General features: G+C 48.3%; 1 pseudogene; it reads left to right on the top strand.

Annotated features, from left to right (window-relative positions):
* The first annotated feature begins 1,556 nt into the window (after positions 1-1,556).
* On the top strand, positions 1,557-19,224 carry LOC128120099 (lupus La protein homolog; annotated as a pseudogene).
* Positions 19,225-19,955: the final 731 nt, after the last annotated feature.

Raw genomic sequence — 19,955 nt, 5'->3', positions numbered from 1 at the left:
ATAAGACCTTACGGCTCTCCCACTCTCTGCCTTGGTTTTTGCCTTAAACTGCTTTCAAAGTGCCCAGCAAGGTGCTCAGTCTGTCCGTGTGCCATTTCCTGTACCGCTGTCAGTGGGTGGTTTCCTGTATGGCTCTGTGCCACCATGGCCAATGCCAGCTTTTGGCCTGGAGTGCGTATTTGTAAAATGTAGGAAGAGAGCTGGCCTGTCAGCTTCAGGGCCTCCTGAATGCTGTCTGGAACCAGCCAGTCTGAAGTCCTGCAGGGACTCTGCTTTGCACCTGGATTAGTCTGGTCTATATTTACAGACAAGTCTTTGGAGGATAAAGATGCAAAGATCTTTTTTAGCATTTACTGCCTTGCTAAAGCCCCTGCTAAAACACCATGTTTCCCATGGTGTCAAGGGTCCTTTAAATCATCCTCAAGAGTATCTGTGGCTGCTCCGAGGTTCCCACGAACACACAAACCTGCTAATGCAGATGGGTAAATCCTGTATCACACACTGATAAAACTACCTAAGTCCCTCTGCAAATTTCTCCCTATCCCGTCTGGGCTTTGGAGAGATTTGACAATGACTTTGAGCTCAGAGGCCAGAGTTTGCAGTCCACAGAAAGGCATTTGGTCTGTTCTTCAGGAAGCTTAATTTTAAGAGACAACTGAGCTTACAGGGATTCTGGAGTGCTGATGGGATGAGGAGGAAACCAGAGGGTGAGATAGGGCCAGGAAGGGGCGGGGATGGGGGATAGGCCTGGGATAAAGACTACGATTTAGGAGGGTCTAAAAGTGAGACAATTTAAAGTTGTTTCTTCTGCTTTGGCCAAGGAATCTGGAGAGTTTTTTTGGACTCTGGATTTTTTGGATTCCTTGTGGCAATTAAGAAAAACCATTAGTGGTTTTGAAGTTTGATCTTCTTTTGAACTGACTTTGCCAGTCCCCTGGGCCAGCTTAAGGAAGGGGCTCATAAAGGGCCAACTCCCATCGTCTTCCCGGAGAGTTTCCTCAAATGTGACAGGGACAGAGAGACAACAGCACAGGAACTAAGCAGATTTTGAGCGAGGATTTGGGGTTTGCTTGTTTTTCAGGTCTGGACTACAAGGAGGATTTCTCCATCTTGAGAAATGGAATCAACTCAGGATCCAGAAGATCAATGAAGGAAACAGAAGTGCCAACAAGTGTGAGTTCATTTCCCCTCGAACGGGGTGTTGATCCATCACCCCACAACACAACGGTAGGAGACCAAACTATGCTACCTCAAAATATGCCCTTTTGACCCGGAGAGTATAGTGAGAAACTCCACACGGAGAAAAGTTCTTGCCTTGCCCTAGTATGAGAAAACTCTCTAATTGCAAAGGGGGGCTCCAAGAACAACTGTACCACAAGACTGTAGTAGGCAGGATTGTGTCAGTCTTTGTAGCTCATCCTTAACTCCAGCAGCTGGAAGGCTGAGGCAGGAAGATTACAGGCTGAGGGCAAAGCCTGTGCATCATTAGAGCCCCATCTCAAAAGAGATATCTGCGCAGCAAACCTCACCCACCTGGCCATGCAAAGCTTGCTTCCATGGCGTCTCGGAAGATCAAAGGTGAGACCAGAATTTCCTGAGATTTGAAAGTTCGATGTAAGGCCAATCTTCCAAAGGCTCGATGAGGACTTGGTTAAAATCATGATGTAACACTGCAGGGTTGAGACGCAGTAACAGGAGCCCCTAAAGGCAGTGCATCCCAAACACATTTATCATTTCCCGCACACTCTCAAAATGAACGGTCAAACAATTTTCTCGGACATGTAGAAGCCATACCAATGAAGACAGAGGAACAGCCCAGTCACAGTCATGTACCAGGCATTGTCCAATCTTCCAACAGAACAGCACAATGGTGTCATTGGTTAAAGTTATGCCTGAGGGCCACACCACTGAGTTACCACCCCCAAAAATTAAATAAATCTTGAAATGTTTTAAATAAGTCTGTCATTTTGTGTTAAGCTACACTCATACCCATCTGGGACACATGTGGTTGCACACGTCAGATTCTAGGGATACAGACCCTTAGCTTATTCTCTTTTACCTGGTTCCATTTTAGTTAATAAGTTAGAGGAAGTATTTTTCACTTGTTTTATACCTGCATTAGAGTCATGATTGTATCTCTTAAGAAACTCATCAATGGTAAATACGGACGACAGTTGGAATTCCCAGAGTGGACATGAGTTGAAGTGCCGGCCGCCCCTGCAGGTCCAACACTGATCACACACATTCCAGAGATGATTAAACTCTGAGGATTCTCACATAATGAATGTCTTGATCCCTTGAGATGGTATCTTCAGAGGGCTGAAACAGGAAGTAGGAGATGAGGCCTACTTGGAGGGAGTTGGTCCCTCAGGGCATATCATTGGGGATTATTTGTTGCCCTGGTCCCTACCTGTATCCCCTCTTTCTGCTTCCTGATCATCCAGGGGTGAGCCACTTTCCCTGCCTCACACACTCCCAAGTTGGTGAGACTTCCTCACAATCTGCCTGGAAACACAGAGCCAAGCAACCATGATGGGAACCTCTGAAACCGTACACCCAAGTAAGGCTTTCCCACTAAGCTGTTTCTGCCAGATTCTTGACTCAGTCATGGAAAACTAACAAATCCAGCCTGTCTCTGTAGCAGCCATCCACTGCTCAGTTTGCTCCACTGTGATAGTTTCAAAAACAGAAGCCTGTTCTTCCAGAAATCAGAAAAGTGAAAAGGCTAACTGGGGGGAGGGGGGAGGAGCGAGAGGAACAGAAAAAAATGTCAAGAGCCCATCTTCAATGTCCCTGGAACACTGGGTGGTCCTCCCACCTCATATCCAGTCCCTGCCTTTCTGGCCCTTGGGCGCTCTAGACATGGATATCTTGAAGATCACCAGAAACCATCTTGTAGATCATGCATGAAGCCTTATCTTTCCCCGGCTGTGCTTTTATTTCAGAGGTCACCCAGGCACGGGCTCCAGGAAGCATTAGGGAGCCTTCCTCTGAATGTGCATAGCAGCTCTCAGGCCACACCTGAGGGCCACTTAGACAAAGATCAGGTTTCCTTTGGGGGCCAAGACTTCAATAGCTCCCAAGGCAGTGAGCTGAACTCTCTCTTCTGGCTTCAAATTCAAATGGTGAGGGGTCTCAAAGAGCAGGAAACAGAAATCAACTCTCCATGCCCCCTTTCCCTGTTGTTGAAAATTCACTTGCTCTGTGAAGGGAGTTCTCTGCTGTGGGTTAACCAGAGCCTGCCTCTGCAGTAGCTGTAAAGAGGTTTGGTCAGTCATTGCTAGGTTAAAATCATCTTCTAGCTAAAGGCTTTAACAGGCCCATTTCTTTGAAGATTAGTGTAATTAATTGTTGTTGTTTGTGACCGAGAGGAACCATTTTATTAATTAAATTTAGAGCCCCATAAGTGATGATTTCAATAGGTTCGTGACTTACGTTAATTAAAATCAGCAGATCATAGGCCCAAACAACTAACCAAATGTTTAATAGGTGCAGTATTGGAATTCTTTAAAATCAGATCTCAGAGCTAAGGTGGTGGCGTACGCCTTTAATCCAGATCTCAGAGCTGGGGTGGCAGTACACACCTTCAATCCAGCACTTGGGAGACAGAGGCAGGCAGATCTCTGTGAAGCCAGCCTGGTCTACTTTAGTGAGTTCCAGGCTAGCCAGGACGACACAGTGAGACACTGTCTCAAAAATAAAATAAAATCAGATTTCAGGGTAGTAAAGGTGAGATGAGCCCTAAGTCAGGAGAGATGCAGCCAGCCACCTTCCTTTCTCAAAAAGGGAAGGAGGAATAGGGGGAAAGGCTCCAGAGAGTATACTGGGGCTCATGCTGTTGGTCTTGCCAGAGCGTCCCCCTGTATCGTGGTTAGACTTGGGACCAGGCACATTCCTTATTCCCAGTAAGCTGGAGGGGCCAAGGTTTAAAAACCAAGTCAAAGGAAGTGGGCAGGATCTCCATCGAGAGAGCACCTGGCACTGGGGATTGACATTTATGTTTTTTTGAGGACTGGCAGTGGCTGATTGGACACACATTCTGTGTTTCGAGACAGCAGACAGAAAGATGAACAGCTGGTGAAGCTCTTACTCGCATTAATTAGGAGACTGCTCAGGCATCATTATTTCATTGTTTCAAGTTACTCAAAATGGCTTGAGTTACACAACATGGTTCTCTAGTATCATCTCACTTGGGTACCCAGGACCATCATGAACTTCCCACCATGGAGCTCAAGCCACTCAGCCTCGTCCCAGCTTCCCCTGGCCGTGCTAGGCACACAAAGGCCAGGGGTTTCCCTAGGCTGCCCCTGCAGGCTATGCTCCAGTGCTTGTCTTGGTAATTCAGGCTTAGGAACTCAGGTACTTGGAATGGAGGGGTGGATCAGGCTGAGGCTGAGGCAGGCCTGATGAAAACTGGCCTGGAGAACAGCATAGAAAGAGTGTGATCCGTGCTCAGAGAGGCCTTGACGGCAGGGAGCAGCAATATGGTGCTGTGGGATGGTCTGTATGTCAAATGTGTTGCTGATTGGTCAATGAATAAATCACTGATTGGCAGTGGCCAGGCAGGAAGTATAGGCGGGACTGACAGAGAGGAAAATTGAGAGAACAGGAAGCTGGGTGGGGGAGACACTGCCAGCCGCCATCAGGACAAGGAAGATGTAAAGTACCGGTAAGCCACAAGCCACGTGGCAAGGTATAGATTAATAGAAATGGATTAATTTAAGCTGTAAGAACAGTTAGCAAGAAGCCTGCCACGGCCATACAGTTTGTAACCAATATAAGTCTCTGTGTTTACTTGATCGGGTTTGAGCGGCTTGGGACTGGCGGGTGACTGTGGGCCAGGCAGGAAAACTCCAGCTACAATATGGGGTGACTTTAACTTCCAGGGGGCTTTCCCTAGGATGCGACTATCAATAATTAGCCCTCGATCTTCAAATGCCCCCCTTAGTTCTCCCCAATCCTGCCCAAGCCTCAGGGACAGCCTTCAATGATCACACTTTGAGGAGAAAAAGAGAGGGTGGGAGTAGGAAGCAGAGTCAGCCCACCTCCCACCCTCCGCTTCAGGAGAACAGAGCGGCATCCAGGCAAGAGACCTGCACTCTGTCACTCCCACAGACAAGCATGGCAGAGATCAGTGGAGGAAGATGGGGTGCCAGCCATCACTTCACAGATGACAAGAGATGACCTTTCCCCTACTTATGCCCCCTTGTTTTTCCCCCAAGTCACTGAAGGTGAACCTTGAGGGGGAGAAAACTGTCAACATAGTTTCCAAACCATAAGGGAAGTCTTGAATTTCTGGGGCCCTGTACCCCTTTAGCACCTCGGTTTTTGTTTATTTCTGGATAATGGCGCTCTAACCAGGGCATAGGGAATGCTAGGTAAGTGCTCTGCTGAACTGTATCCCTCGGCCTCTCTTACAGCCTCAGGTGGGTAATAAATCACTCACTTGAATGCAGTAAGCAAACACAAGCTGTGGTCTGGGATACATCTGAGTTATTTGGAGAGCTCACTGGTTTTGCTTTAAAACACGGCAGATGTCAATGGTTCTCTTTTCCCTCCCTCCCTCTCCATCCAGGCTTCACGACCCCATGCATCAATGACGCCATGCTCTTCCAGTCAACTTCAGCTCATCTTAACGTTCACTGCCGAGATTTCCTAGGGCACCAGGTTACATGCACACATACCCACACACACACACACACACAGTCTCCCGACTTACCTAGAACTTTCCAGTTGTTAGCATGGAAAGTTCCATGGATCAGGAAACTTCTCAGCCCAGGAAAAGGAGGACATGCTAACACATACAGTGAGCACAATATTCCTCTCCCTGTCTTCTCTCCTGCTCACAGACCTCCTATGCAGTGTTATTCACCACAGCTAACGGATGCTGGAGGAAATGGACTAAGTCAGGACAAAGCTCATGGTTACTCTTCTACTGTTACAAAAGGTAGTAGAGGGGTTTGGTTGGTTTTAGCATTGTTCACTGTATAAAGAAATGCTTCCATACTGGAATTCACGGCTTCCTATAGGAAGAGCAGGCCTCATCCCTGGGAAAGCATAGCTGTGTATCCAAGGCACAGGTACTGGGATGAGATGGGAATCCAGCCTAGGGTACGTGGTTCCAGGCCCTTCCAGCCACCCCCTACCCCCAGATTCTGGGGTGCATAGTTCTGGGCCCTTCCAGCCTCCACCCCACAGATTCTGGGGTGTGTGGTTCCAGGCCCTTCTAGCCCCCACCCTGCAGATTCTGGGGTGTGTGGTTGCATGCCCTTCCAGGCCCACCTCTTTCCATTTTGTCTCTCCTCTACCTAACCTCCTCTCTCTGTGTTCTCTAACTGGGCAATACTGTCTAGTTTCCACATCTCTCTCAAGTCATCCCGTCGACAGGGATATTCTACACATTTCTTCCTGAGAACAGTGTCACACTGTGGAGGACAGAGGACTGATTCTTATATTTGCTCTTCAAATGCCACACATTAGCACTATGTGCGTTTCGTGAGTAGGGGATAAGCTATGGCCCACCTGAATGCAAACTATCTAGAAGCCAAGTTACTACAGGTGCCCAGGAAGGAGATCAGAGCCGTCAAGAGGAAGTACGAAGGAGCTGGAGAGATTGCTCAGTGGTTAAGACCACATGCTACCCTTCCAGATGATCCAAGTTCAGTTCCAGGTGCCCACATCAGGCAGGTCACAACCACCTGTTAACTTCAGCTCCAGGGTATTTGGTACCCGCTTCTGTCCTCCCAGGACTCCCACACACAAGTATACAAAGCTAAAAATAAACCTTTCTCTTAAAAAGGAAATACCAAAAGGCTCTATCAAAAGACTAAAGCCAAATCTAATCATGTGAACTGGAGCCCATGATGAATGAACCGTCATTCATCATGACAGACGACTGATATTCAGAAACCCAATGATAAGGCTCCTCCAGGCAACACAGAGCATGCTGATAAGGTGGGCTGTGACTGCAGGACCAGCACAGACACACATCTCAGGATCAGTACTGGGGAATTGCTGCTTTTGTGGTCCCTGTAGGGGACCATGATTTTAAAATGCCTGGGCTTCCTCATGAAGCCAGACAAGGTAACAGAACTATGAGAAGGCAACTCAGGCTGAAGACAAGCCTGAGTCCTGGTACAGGTGTCTCTGTCACTAAAGAACATGTCCAGCTTTCATACACACACACACACACACACACACACACACACACACACACACACACACACACATACACCAGAAGCCAGGATTTAGCTGTTTTGTTTTTCGCTCTCAATTCAACTGAAGGACCCACAGCAAGAAGCCTTACTTCTTGACGTTTTCATTGTGAGCCTTGCCTTTAATGGCTGAGCTGTCTCTCAAGCCCACAAGCTTTCCTTCTTGAGAAGCCAGTGTCCCAGAAACACATCAGCCTGTGTGACTTAAAAACTGAAGGCGATAGAATGGATCTGTTGGGAGTAGACTGTGTTTAGCCTGGGAACTAGGTTCTAATAAGGCCTATAATTTGTCCAGATGATACTGCATGGTGAGGGTTGGCACCACCATAAACATTCAATGACATGTTGGCAATGCTGATCCTGGTGACTTTGATCACAATGCCTGACACTAAATTTAACTCCGAGACAGGCACACAGAATAAAACTCACTCTCTACCTACAGCCTCCTAGCATTACCAGCCACACAGAATATAGGTCTGGCCAGTCCTGAAGAAATGTCCATGTGCCATTTCGTAGGACAGTATGGATTTAAAAGTTGGAAGTTTTGCTCAAATTTAGAAATTGAATTATTCTCAAAATATCTGATTGTTTCAGTGAATTAGATGGTCTTAAACCACCGCTCTTGTGCAGGTGTTAGCGGCTTTGCCCTCGGCTTAGCGCTGCTGGGAGGCGGTCAGAGCTTTGAAAGGTAGAACTTAGTGAGTAGTCTTATGCTGGGGACGTCTTTCTGTATGCTGTGAATGTGTTGCTCTGATTTGATTGATAAATAAAATGCTGATTGGCCAGTAGCCAAGCAGGAAGTATAGTATAGGTAGGGTAAGCAGAAAGGAGAATTCTGGGAAGGGAAGGCTGAGTCAGGAGATGCTGCCAGTCGCAATGAGAAGCAAGATGTAAAGATACCAGTGAGCCACAAGCTACATGGCAAGGTATAGATTTATAGAAATGGGTTAATTTAAGATGTAAGATCTAGCTAGCAAGAAGCCTGAGCCATACAGTTTTAATTAATACAAGCCTCTGTGTATTATTATTTGGGTCTGAGCAGCTGCAGGTCCAGGTGGGACTGGAGAAAACTCCAGCTACAGTCTTAGATCAGGGGGAGTGTGCCCAAGGGGGATTGTGGAATTCTGGCCTCATTTCTACCCTGCTTTCAGGTTGCTGCAAGGTGAGCGGCTCCCTCTACCAAACACTCCCCACCACAGGGTGCTACCTCACCACAGGCCCCAAAGCAGCAGGGTCAACCCGCCACAGACTGAGTCCTCTGAAACTGTGACCCAAAACCAACCCTTCCTCGTCTTAAGTTGATTTGCCTTAGACATTTGTTATAGCAACAGAAAGCCGACTGCCATGAGAATTCTGTGTATGTAGAACCTGTAATTCTCACATGCAGGACAATATCTGGTGACCTCTAGCCCTAACAGTCATAACATCAATGGCCACAAAGTGATGGTGTGTTGAGGTCATTTTTTATAATAAAATGGACAGATTCGTGGGTGTTCCGGTAACAAAAATTATTATTGATTTAGTGGGCCAGAGTAAATTCCCACACCCGTTGCCCTACTGCAGGCCTTTGTAATGCCTTTCTCCTCACACAGGGGCATTTGCTTTGACCTGATGGTCCCTAGCCCTCATAACTGGATTCCAGAAGTCAGGATGTAGCTAGGTGGTAGAATACATGCCTAACATGTGCAAGGCCCTGAGCTCAATCTCAGCACTTGAAACAAATTGAACCCATCTTTTTCATTGAGGGTGTATGTGTGTTAGGACGGTACGTACACCCCAGGCTGCAGAGATAATGAAGGCAGTAATAACCGCCATTATCACGGTCACTTTGCAGACAGGTCACCTCAGCTGTGGGCGACACTGGGATTCAGAGAAGAGCGGTTTAACCCTCAGAATCCACACTTGTAATCACTGTGGCACAGTCCCACCCTCAAAGGGACATGCAGTCCAGAGAATACGTCACCTGTCAAATCTTCATGGCCCCACGCCATCTGATTCAGTCACAAGGTTCGAGCTGTCCTGTCTGGATCTGTCTGCTCCTTTTTGCCCTCTCTGAAAGCCAAAGAGCTGCCTCATGCCCCAGTGTGAGCCCTGTTAGCATGCAGCCACCATGAACTCAGCCTGCTCAGGTCCCAGTTCTCAGCTCCCTCCTGCCTGACTTAAGGCCATATAGAGCCGTAACGAGCCTCCAGCTGGACATCCTTGTCTGAGACTCTGTTTCCTCATCCATAACATGCAGGTGATATTACCTCCCCTTAAGGTTAGGGGAAACCATCTCCATAAGCACTTCCTGCAAGGTGTGTCTTCCAGGGGGTCCCCTCTACCTCTCCTCTCTGGAGATTGTGCATGAGCCTACCTCCCCACATAGTATGAAGGATGCTTCACTCATCTTTGTATGGTCTTTAGATACTGTGCCCTGCTGTGCACAGTGCCTACCCCACCTTCATGTACCAAGTCACTTTCCCCAGACCTGTTAACAGTATCAAAGGGGACAAGGCTCTGCTCTCTCCCTGGCAGCCTTGGCAAAGGTCTCAGTATTCCCACCCCATTTCCCCCCTTGAGAGCAGCACTGTTGAACAGAATTTTCTTCATCTGTGTCATCAAGACGGAAGCCCATGGCTAGACATTCTACTTGGCACTTGATACTTGGTTAGACAATTAAGGAATGGAAATTGTCATTAGTTTTAATTTTAATCACAACATGTATCTATGGCTCATGAGTATTATAATGGACACAGTATGCCAACTAGGTGTATTCCCTCTCTCTACTTCCAACCATTACATCATGTGGGGTTGCTCACAGTGAGGACCAGCCCCACAGATAACTCAACACATACCCACTGGCTCGTATGATTGTTCTTAATGCGATTGCCTCAATGCTGAGAAATCTACCTCCCAGGTAACAACTCCTTCAGAGGTCACTGGAAGGTGAGGGAGAGACCGACAATGATCTGGCGGGGGACTGTGGCAGGCAGGCTGAGAAGAGGTGTATATAATTACACACCCAAGCCGGAGGGGATTAAACGTGCTACAGAAGTGGGTGTCAGGCAATATGATACCATACAGGTGTGAAAGCAGCATTGCTCCAGCGTTGGCCAACACTCCCTAAATCACAGCCATCTGAAAAACACACTAAAAACTCAATGGCATGGGACAGGAACAGAGACCATCCAACAAGTGACTCTTATAAACCTCAGGCCCCCACACTGTTCAGAAGGGGAATCCTTTATCAAGGGATGCGAGGTTTCCATTGAAATGTCGTCAAAAAATACATAAACTGGAAGGGTGAGGGGTTGCTCCGTGGCTAAGGGCACTGAAGACTTTTTTTATTCTCTCATACAATACATCCTGACTACAATTTCCCTTCCCTCCACTCCTTCCAGATCCCCCTCCCACCTCCCCTTTCCCCCAGATCCACTCCTCCTCCATTTCCCTTAAAAAAAAAAGCAGGCCTCCCAGGTATGTGAACCAAACATGGCATAACAAGTTACAATAGGACTAGGCACAAGCCCTCATATCAGGGATGGGTGAGGCAACCCAGTAAGAAGAAAAGGGTCCCACAAGCAGGCCAAAGAGTAAAAGACATTCCCCCACTCCCACTGTTAGGAGTCCCACCAGAACATCAAGCTAACAACCATAACATATATGCAGGGGACCTAGCACAGACCCGTGCGGGCTCCGTGATTGTTGCTTCAGTCTCTGTGAGCCCCTGTGAGCCCCTGTGAGCCCTGCTTAGGTGATTCTGTGGGCTATGTTCTCCTGGTGTCCTAGACCCCTCTGGCTCCTACAATCCTTCCTCCCCCTCTTCTGCTGGGTTCCACAAACTCCAGGGGAGGGATCCAATAGAGATCTCCATTTTGGGCTCTCTCTGCCTAATATTTGGCTGTGAGCTCTGCATCTGCTCCCACTAGGCAGGAGGAAGCCTCTCTGATGATGAGTACTAAGAACTGGTAAGAGTGGTTAAGACCACTCTTCCAGAGGATCCAGGTTTGATTCCCAGCACCCAGGGTAGCCTAAAACCAATTGTAACTCTAGTTCCAAGGGACCTCACACCTTCACTGGCCTCCACAGGTGTCCATGTGGTACACAGACATGCATTCTTAACAGTCATACGCAGAAAATGAAAATAAAGGAAAAGTGTTTTTCAAAAGACAAAACTGTGTTTTACAGACGAGGGGCTAGGACATGGGGGGCTGTATTAGTTACTTGAGTCCATGTAGCTCGTGAGACTTACAGCGGAGATAGGACTCCAGGCAGTGGGACTGGAGAATGCCACCATCCACCCTCAGGGGTCCAGGACTCCCAGCAAGGCTCAGGCTGAAGGCAGCAGAAGAAAGAGGACACTGAAATGATCTGGAAGCGAATGTGAATGGAAGCTGGACAGAAACTGAGCCGTTCTAGGGCCTCAAAGAGCAGCAACGAGGGGGTCAGGGGTGGGGTCTGATGGCAGGATCCAGATGACGTGCAGTGTGGGCTCCTCTGAGATGAGTAAGTGAACAGGATCCAAAGCCAGCTGGAGACACGGAAGTCTCCATGGGGAGAGGGAGGGGCCAGGGATGCAAGTCTGAAATGAGGATTACAGCAATATGAGCAAAATCTCCAGATTAGATAGGAAAGAGACAATACCCAAAGCACCGCCAGACAGGGGTCACTGGTGAAGAGCTACCGTTAACCAGACAGAAGTCACTGGTAAAGAGCTGCTGTTAACCAGACTGGGGTCACCGGTGAAGAGCTTCAAGCTACCGTTAACCACTCAGCTCCCTGCACTCCTGCTAGGTAGCTGTATCATCTCTTATTCCCCTCATTATCTGCGCAACAAGCCTAGGAGGAAAAGCCATGAACGTTTCATCCGCCCTTTGCCTCCTGCAGCTGAGCTCTCTTTTTCTAGCAACATGTGACAGTTTGGGATTATCCAAGTCCCAGGATGGGTTGGCCATATGAGCGAACGTAGCCAAGCCAATGAACACCCCCAAATCCCCTAGCCTGGTGACTGGCTGAGGAGTAGCTGCAAGACCTCACGGGCTCAGTGAGGCCCGGGGAAACTTTGCTGGGAAAGCTGAGACGTGAGACAGACAAACTTGAGTTTAATCAGAGGGTCCCAGGGCATGGAGCAAGTGCAGCCTTCTTACTACCATTAAATCGGACAGAGAGGTCAGAACAAAGAGGAAGGGGAGCCATGAGACTCCTAGTGACGGGGTTCACTGCCAAGCCTGTCAGCCTGACCTCTGTCTCTGAAACCACGTGGTGAAGGAGAGACCTGACTTCCATAATCTGTCAATTGACTACCACATAAGTCCATGGTGCCGGCTTGCTCACACATATTAAATCATAAATAAGTGTAAAAATATATAGTGTAAAAATAAATAAAATTTAAAAGTCGAGAGGAAAACATCAGATCCAAGTGGAACTTTTGAATCCTAAATCTACACATAGGCTTACAATGGGAGCCTTTCCGCTCACGTGAGCCAACAGTTCTGTTTAAGATGAACTTTCTAGCATTTGCTGCTACCTGATTGAGATGGTCCTCATTCTCCAGCAGAAGTAAAGGGGGCTTCGAGAAAAGAACAGGCCAGGGTGCTGTGCCTGTAATTAACCCCAGCTGTCTGGGGCTGAGGCACAGAGATCACAAGTCCAAAACCCATTTTGGCCATACAGAGAGACACCGTCCAACAATTAAAATTCGGGCTAGATTTGTAGCTCAGTGGTAAGCTGCTTTTCCAAGGAGCCCTGGGTTCTCTAGAGGAAGAGGAAGGAGAGGAGGAAGAGGGGGAGGGAGGGACAGAGAGATGGAGGGAGGCAGGGAAGGAGGGAGTCCAGATTCATGTATTGAGGGAAGTGGCCTCTTCATTGCACTTAGTGAGCTGTCAGTAAAAGACAAACTAACCGTGACAGGTGTAAAAGAATTAAGGCACAGCAGAAAGATGGCGCCAGTGGCCAGAGCAAGAGAGGGCGCAGGTGAGGTCCATGCGAGAATTCACTCTAGCGTATGTGAACGGTATGTGGCCAGTCAACTATGATGGAGAAGGTTCCGTGTGGTGTGAGAAATTCTCTAACTCGAGGGTAAAGAGGGAAGCTGAACAAGGGGGAGCGGGGCTCAACAGTTAGGTTGAAAACAACATAAAACAAAATAACATACTGCAAACTGGAGAGAGTTTCCCTGGTGACAGTTAATGATGGTTCTAAGAGATGCCTAAGTGACCAGGAGGTAGACATCTCAATTGTACTTAAGGGTAAAAAGCAGCGATGGGTACTTAAAGGCGTAGAAAAATGCCTTCTCTTACTCAAGATGCCAGAGAACCGAGAAAAGTGTCCTTCAGGAGAGCAGGACAAATCAAAAGGGACACCCGGACACTCAGCAGGAAATAAAGAGTAATGACCACTTGTCTCTGGCTGGTCCTTTGCTCCAACTGCCCAGAAGGATGTCTGGGTCCCACTATGAAATGACCTGCATGGTTTCAAGTCCCCTTTCTACTCAGGGACTGCGCTAGCATCAGGCTCCACATGTCCTGCAATCCCAAAGCTCTTCCTCTCTCAATTTCTCTCTGGATGGTTGCTCTTCAGTTGCAAACTGGCTTGTTCCTGGGGTTCTTCTCCAAGGCGCCCCAAAAGAGTGGAGCGGGAGGCCTGCTTCCGGCGGGGAGCCTTCGTTTTCTCGGGCTCACCCTCGGGTAAACATGCGCTTTTTTATTGAAAATTCCTGCTCTTTTTCTTGACCCTGCTTTATCGTACCCACCCCCATAAAGGTTCCTTTTGCTGGTGCTGTCTACATTGCTTCAGAACTCTGTCCTCTGGCCCTTCTCTGAAGGCTTCATTCTGAAACGCAGAGTTCCGTTGAATTACTGTGAGGATGCTGCCCCCTGCAGGCCATGGCCGCACACAGCCCTCTGAGAGAAGTCCGATGGCACTTAGCGTGTGATAGCCATCTTGTTGGTTGGACTCCTTTGGTTAAATTATCTCATCTCATTCCCACAACAACCCACGAAGTTAAGGACTGTTATTATCTTCTTTTTCCGGAGGATAAATCTGAGCCCCAGCAAGATTAGGTAACTTGTCCAAGGTCCCCCCACTAACAAGTGACAGAAACGCTTTGACCCAGGCCACCTCTCTCCAAAGCACACCCTAAATGCTAACAATTCTTGAGCAGTTGTACTGTGACAAGCATCTTCCATACATTTTCTCATTTAATCTGCCAGCTGAAGTAAATTAATTGGGAAGGGGAAGCTAGTTGACTGCCTTGTGGCCACGGGGCCCTTTCTGGGTCTGTCCACAGGACTGCCATTATTCCATGGTGCTCACCAGATGCTCAGATCTCCCTGGGAGAGCCTTGCGGAACGTTGTGGTTCACTGACGGTCAGATGCCCCACCCCCAGGACCTCAGCATCATGTGCACCCATGCCGAGCCTTCCCTGGGCTTCTCTGCCATCAACTGGCCATGAGCCTTCTATGCCCACGGGGGGTCCTTTGCTTGGAGGCTCCAGGGGCCTGGGGCTCTCTCAACACCACACAGCAGCTCTGTTCCCCCCTCCCCTCACTTGGCAGATGTCAGATCCACACTGTGATCTGAAGTCATCCCAGGAACGCTTCTCTCCCCTCCATCTTTATCGGGCAATTTGGGTATTCATCCCGGTGAAGGACACTGATAGGATGCTCATGTTGCTCACATCCAGTTCAGTCAAGAGTATCAGCAGCCCTGGGGAGGACAGCCAGCGACAGGAGGACGCAATGGCTCGGGAATCGACTCCTTATCCTTGCTAGCTCGGCACTGAGTTTGAATGCCCTTGGAAAACTCATGCAGGGAGGAATGAGAAGACGGCCCAGTCGGCAGAGCGAGTGGCCACCGTCCAAGCACTGGCAAGCACTTACAGTCCCGGTACCGAGGGGTGGACACAGGCACACCTCAGGGCACGCTGGCCAGCTAGGCTAGCCTATTCCAAGCCAGTGAGACACTACGTCTCAAAAAGACATTTAAAGGCAAGACATCTAAGAACACCACTCAAAGTTGTCCTCTGGTTCACACACGCACATACACACACACACACACACACACACACACACACACACACACACACACACACATACACACACACACACTTTGCCCTGACATGTAGTTGCCACTGTTCAGAGGGAACTTTTATGACTAGGCCCTCATGAACAGAGTATCACTTTTAGCAATCAAGTGGATTAGTAGTCACAGGAATGGGTTCTGATGAAAAGCTAAGTCATCCCCATCCCCAGTCTCCTGTCCCTCCCTTCTCTTGCCATCTGAAACCTCTGCCTTGCTATTCTGCAGCACAGAGACCCAGTAGACATAGGCACAGAGCTCTTAATTTCCCAGCCTCCTGTGCAGTGAACCGAACAGACCTGCTCTTTATAAATTGCCTGGCCTGTGGTTTTCTGTTACAGCGACACAGAATAAAGAGCCTGGGTTTGTTTGCATCTCTAAAAGGTCAGAAGAGTCCTATATGCTCACTGCTCATGGCTAAGAAAGAGCTGAAGTGGGTCCAGCTCCTGGCTGGAGAACCTTGAGCAAGGGATGCAGCTCTGTTGTGTGCCGTTGCCCATCTCGTGATGTCGCCGGAACAAGAGGGACCTTTTGAGAAGAGTGTGTTCACAGCCTGACATGCATGGCCACTTACCACCAGAGTCTCTAAAAGATCGCCCATGGAGGAGCTTCACAAGGACGTGGCCAGGCAGAGTCGGGTGTTGCTGCTCTCACACCTGTCAGGAGAGTGAATGGAATTAAGGAGCCTAAAGTCCAAAGGCAAAAGAGATTTAGCAGAACCAGGAGTCAGGCCTGGAAAAGACTGAAGTGGAGGTGAGGTGAGGTGGAAGTGGTCCAGGTTACAGAGAGGAGGGATCAGAAAGTCTCTTTTAAACCTAGCCTACCTGTCCCTTCTGTAGGAGGACAAGTGACTGACAAAGACCGGGATAACAGGTCGGTGGAGGGGTGCGTGAAGATGGTTGGAGAGAAGTCTCGGTTATCCCAGGCCCCAAGGAGGTCATTCATTCATTCATTCATTCACTCATTCATTCTTGTACACTTGTGTACGTGTATGAGAGAAGGAACATGGGCACACATCCGCCACTGTGCGTGCATAGCCGTCAGAGGACAGTTTTCAGGAGTCAGTTCTTTTCTACCTTGTTGAGGCAGAGTCTCTCTTGTTTCTGCCATGCTGGCCTGGGAGCTTCCGGGTGACTCTTGTCTGCTCCCTGTCTCACTGAGCACTGAGCACATTTTAGTGTGTGTGTGTGTGTGTGTGTGTGTGTGTGTAGCTTATGGAAATCAAACTTGGATCAGGCTTGTGGGGCAAGTGCTCTTACCCACGAAGCCATCTCATGACCCTTTAAAGAGGTGTTTACAGTCACACCGAGAAACAGGACACACACCCAGCCAGTAGGCACAGCTGATGACAGCCATCAGGTGCCTTGGGCTGGAGAGTGAGACTCCAAAGCTTCAAGCGCACCCCAGGGTGGACTGGGGTAGAGGCGGCAAGAAGATTCCTTAGACAAGGGGGAAGGGGACTCATCCCAGGCAAAGGAGAGCAGCGGGCAGGAGGCGGTACAGTCACAACCCAAGGTTCTTCACCTGTGCAAGCACTTAGCCAACACAGAGTCCATTTTCCCCAACCACTTGCCACTGGAGTGAGGCCCACCCCACACCCTCTCCACCAATGGTGCCCAATAGTTGGGACAGAATCAAGTGATGAAGCTGTGACATTGGTGCTCCAGTGCGGGGACTCAGGGAGGCAGTCTCTCCTGCCAAGCCCTCGAGCAGAGTTTTTCACACCTCCGTACACAGGCCTGCACACTCCCCACCATGCAGACACACTCTAGTGCTCTCACTCTCCTCTTTTCCTAAGGCTTTGAGCTCCGTGGAGCAAGCTCTGCATGAGGGAGACCGTTTGCACACAGGATGTATAAATAAATGACTAATGAAGAACTGAATGAAGTTGGCTTGAATGACTTCCAGGGATTCAGTGAAATTCATTCCCTTATCCACAGCTCCTGCGCTTGTGTGTCCAGGACATCTAAGGGGCACAGCACCAAGGAGGCAATAGAAAGACGCTCCCAGTTCACACTGCGGCCAGGCCAAATGTTTGTCAAGGCAGAGCTCAGAGTACCTGACTGACTTATGGGCCTGAGATGAGGCTGACTGCGGGGGGAAATCAGTGTGTGACAGCCACCCTGAGCACCACTAAGCTCGTGACATTGCTGAGGTTCACTACATTTTGGAGGATACTTTTATCCCCCCTGAAAGCCAGCCAGAGGGGGCACTGTGCCTGAGACTGATCTCATGGAGCTGATAAAAAGTCAAATAAAGACAAGAAAATTAGCCACAAATCACAAGAAATTTTTGTCCCCAATTTGCAAAAGTTCTTGGTGAATTCTAACTTCCTGTTTTTACTGATCATAGAGGTTGCTGGAGCCTGGGGGAAGGGTTATTCTCAAAGGCAAGGGGGCTTCCCAGGACACCATTTTTTGGGAAGCAACAATCCCTGCTGACCTCTTGGTGTCCCTGAAGCCTGACGTAGAAAATCCAATCAAATGGCTCCAAACAATGTCCAGAGCCTCACGCAATCAGCAAAACCATGCCTTCCATGGGCTTAGCTGCTGACCAGAGACCTCAGATTGTCTTTAGGGAAAGGGCAGACTCATACCAAGGTCCTTTCCATTCTGTGGGCAAGAGACTGGCCATGACCAGGAAAGCCCCTATGTGCAGCCTTCCCTGCTGGCCCGAGTGTTTGCTCAAAATATCTAGAAGCCTGGTTCCCAGTGGGAATGCTAAGAGGTGGTCAACCCTTCATGAGGTGAGCTCTCACCCCCAGAAGGTACTAATGATGCTCACAAGAGTGAGCTACACAACAAAGCACACTCTTGGTGTTCTTCTGCTTCTCTGCTGTGCTGTGAGCCATCGAGGGGAACGCCAGACTGGACATTGGTGTCGTGATTCTAAATCTCCAAAACCGTGAGTTAAGTAAACTGGTTGGCACTGTGCTCGCACAGAGTGCCTTGGACTGACAACTGAGGAGCCGTGCCTGTAACGGAGGTGTCCTACAAAGCCCATCTTAGGGAACAGAACGGGAAACCATCTGCAGGATGGGGACCCGGAGTGAGAGAAGCTTTCCTGACAGCCACAAGAGCGGAAGACAGAGATGACAAAACGGCTGCCCCGGAGTCCAGCTGCTCTTATCAAATTAAACTTTATTTTGGAGACTTCAATTTGCCATGGGACAAATTTTTAAAAGAACAGATCCAATTGCATGAGGTATCTTTGGAGGTAATGACAAAATTCCACAGGCTACGCTGTCTAACAAGCTTCAGCATAAGCACGCGAGCACTGAGCGGATCAGAGGCAGAACTCAGGGAAGTCAGTGCAGACAAAACTGCACTCTATCTCCACGCAAACCCCACCCTGAAGTGACTGATGAGCATAAAAATGATGTGAGAAACATCCGTCTATGTTAAAGACTTCCCAACTTGATGAATAAGAGAATGGCTAGGGGGTAAAGGTCAGATGCTAAATATTCAGAGTAAGGGGTAAGTCTTAGCTGTATTTAATCTGTGAAGCAGTCTGTGGAGACTTATGGCCAGAAGTACAAAGACGCAAACCTGCTGATACTCTTTAAATACTACTTTGCAAAAAGAAGGAGGAGGAGGAAGAGGAAAGAGAGAGGCAAAATGAGGCAGGGTTAGGAGTTTGAACAAGAACACAAAGGCAGCTGTAAGTCGGCGAGTATGAGCTCTCGAGAAGGGAACACAGGACGCTTACTGAAGGTTTGGAGTGACTTAGATGCCCAGGCATGAAGAAAAGGATTTACACACCCCTTTCTCATATCACGGTGAAATAAAATAGATTGATGTTATCAGAGAAGCAAAAGAGAAAATGATTCCTTTGAAAGGAAAAGCTATGGATGCAGACAGCAGTGACCCACCTGAAGGACAGACAAGGGACTTGGATGAACTAAAAGGACACGTGAGAAAATCATACAGGATCAGCAAGAATCCCTAAGCAAATGGAGGTCAGAGGTCGCAGACTTAAAGGAAACAAAACAGGGAGATTGAGCATGCTGAAACATGGGGCAGCTGAAGAAGGAAGGAAGGAAGACAAGGTTTGTTGGGGGCGGGGAGGGGAGCGCAGGGTGCAGGACCAAGGAAAGGGGGAAGATGGAAGCCACGGAGAGGAGCCCACATCAAAGCATGAGAAAAGAGAGGCCAGTGCCAGAGTTTAACAAGCGGCGTTTATTCTCTTTAGTTAGATTTCAAGCTGCCCCGTGTCTTTGGAGGCTTTTAAAGAGAAAGGTGATTAGGGGAGCTTTTCAAACGGGCAGTTCTCTTGGTGTTCAGGTGACTCAACGTGAAAAGAAAGACCTTCCGCTTAATTTAGACTTCATAATACCAGAATGTATCAGTACAGACATACATAAAAATAAAAATTAATTAAAAAAACAAAGTGGAAACAAATTGAGGAAGACATCTGACATCAACCTGTGACCTACACACTCACACACACACAAAAACCATATACAAACACACACACGAACACATGCACAAACATATACACAAAAAATACATAAACACACACACCAACATACACATACAAACATACATGCACACAAACATACAATACACAAATACACACACAAACATATACACACACACATACTACAAAAAATAAAAAAAACAAAAAACCTGTACATTTCAGACTGATTAAAATTGTGGGGAAAATGCTATACACATTTC

Source organism: Peromyscus californicus, unplaced genomic scaffold, assembly GCF_007827085.1.
Source record: "Peromyscus californicus insignis strain IS unplaced genomic scaffold, ASM782708v3 Scaffold_24__1_contigs__length_46423439, whole genome shotgun sequence".
In the NCBI taxonomy this organism is placed as follows: domain Eukaryota; kingdom Metazoa; phylum Chordata; class Mammalia; order Rodentia; family Cricetidae; genus Peromyscus; species Peromyscus californicus.
This window is presented reverse-complemented; position numbering and strand designations above follow the sequence as displayed.